Source organism: Myotis davidii, unplaced genomic scaffold (assembly GCF_000327345.1).
Source record: "Myotis davidii unplaced genomic scaffold, ASM32734v1 scaffold217, whole genome shotgun sequence".
Lineage (NCBI taxonomy): Eukaryota > Metazoa > Chordata > Mammalia > Chiroptera > Vespertilionidae > Myotis > Myotis davidii.
The window spans coordinates 181,362-183,452 of record NW_006290034.1 but is presented as its reverse complement, the minus strand read 5'-3'; the positions used below and the strand labels follow the sequence as shown (position 1 = coordinate 183,452).

The 2,091-nt window shown below is 56.2% G+C and overlaps 1 protein-coding gene across 1 annotated transcript in view; it reads left to right on the top strand.

Annotated features, from left to right (window-relative positions):
• The window catches only part of LRRC16A (leucine rich repeat containing 16A), a 125,121-nt gene that overhangs the window by 1,201 nt on the left and 121,829 nt on the right, over positions 1-2,091 (top strand). The window lies entirely within an intron of this gene.

Genomic DNA, 2,091 nt, shown 5'->3' with positions numbered 1-2,091 from the left:
TCCTTCCCCTGCCCCCGTCTGACCGCCTCGTTGCCCCTCCCGACCACCTCGTTGCCATGCAGCCCTGGTGCTGTTTCATGTTTGGCTCACAAGTTCCCAGGACTGTGCTGGCCTAGATTCCCTGGAGTGTTTGTGCCGGAAAGTTCAAGTGGAAGGATTCCAGGCGGCGGAGTTCTCACAGCCGTGCTCCTCGGGTGGAGTTGTGGGCGTCCCATGTTTAGGCCCCTGAGCCTGCTCTCCTGTTCGTCAGTGTTTTGATGTTCGGTGGGCCTCAGGGATCATCGCCGTGGTGGCTGATGTGTGATCTGATTGGTGAGGATGTAGGGAGATGTTTCAACAAAAAAATGGCCTGGGGTCGGCTTCGTGATGGGATGAACTTTTCTCAAAGGCTGTGCCCGCGTCCGTCTCGTGGGTGAGGAGTGAGAACGTGGAGAAGAAGTTGGTCCTTCGCCGTTGTTTTCTGGTGTCCTGGCGGGAGGTGCTGCTGGAGGCGGCGTCTGGGGGCTGAGATGGACCTTGGGGTTCTGTGCACGTTGCTGGGGGCCGAGGGGTGGGACTCGCTGGGCACAGCTGGTCGGGCAGCTGTCCGAGGCGCAGTGGCCCCTCGGAGTGGGCAGGAGCGTTCGGTGGTACCTCAGTGGCTGAGATGGGGGTGAACCCAGGTCGCAGCTGCCGCGAACGCCCTGTGTGTGTTGTTGGTGGGAGAATGTTCTGTGTATCTTGTCGGGAATTCCCACACACACACACACACACACACACACACACGGGGGGGGGTGGGGGGCGGTGAGGCTGAGCCCCGTGAGCTCTCTTCAGCCTCCGCCTTCTCAGCTGGTTTGCTGGTTTTTGCCAACACTGTTGTGTCTGCTTCTCCACGGGGGGTTGGTGTTTATCTTCTGGAGGATTTTATTTTTTTAAATATATTTTATTGATTTTTCACAGGGAGGAAGGGAGAGGGATAGAGAGCTAGAAATATCGATGAGAGAGAAACATCGATCAGCTGCCTCCTGCACACTCCCTGCTGGGGATGTGCCCGCAACCAAGGCACATGCCCCTGGCCGGAATCGAACCTGGGACCTTTCAGCCCGCAGGCCGACGCTCTAGCCACTGAGCCAAACCGGTCAGGGCTTCAGGAGGATTTTAAAACAAATTCCAAGTGTATGTCATTGAAAAAGGATACGTATATTTTTATTGATTTTAGGGAGGAACGGAGAAGGAGAGAGAGAGAGAGAAACATCCCCGGGCCTGTGCCCTGACTGGGAATCGAACCGTGACCTCCTGGTTCATAGGTGGGCGCTCAACCACCGAGCCACTGGCTGGGCTGGTACCATCGGTCCTGAGAGTCTTTAAGGGACCCGCTGCCTTCCCTGTGGACGCAGGGGCTTCTCTGCGATGGATGAGCTCCCTCAGGGCTCTGGGCTCCGGGCTCCGGGCAGAGGAATGAAGTGGGAAAACCTGAGTGACTGTTGGAACACAATGGGTTTGCGCGGACCACATGGCGAGGGCCACCCCAGCAGAAATGAGCCGTTATTCTGCCCTATTCGACTTTAATAAAAAGTTAAAGTTTCCGTAAAGCGTGTTTATTATTTCTGTCTTGGTTTTGAGAGAGAGAGGCAGGGAGAGAGAGAAACCTCGATTTGTGGTTCCACTTATTGATGCTCTCAGTGGTTGCTTCTTGGATGTGCCCTGACGGGGATCAAACCCACCCCCTTGGGGTCCCGGCTGATGCTCCAGCGCTGAGCTCGGCCAGGGCCTCCCGGGAGTGTGCTTTACTTTATGCTGTCCGGTCTCCGGGCTGTGGGCCTTCGGGAGGGCTGTGCAGAAAGGGGACAGTGTGTTGCCCCCGTTTTTGGTTTGACATGTTTGAGGTTGATCCTCATACAACTTCCCGGTCAGCGTTTGTCACGACTGTCTGACGGGGTAGGTGCTGCTACTCTGAGTGGACGCTGCACACGGCCCGAAGAATAAACCCAAGTCCTGAGTGCAACTTTCAAAGACAAATGTAGATGGTCATGCTCTAGTCGGCGTGGCTCAGCGGATAGAGCGTCGGCCTGCGGACTGAAGGGTCCCGGGTTTGATTCTTGTCAAGAGCAC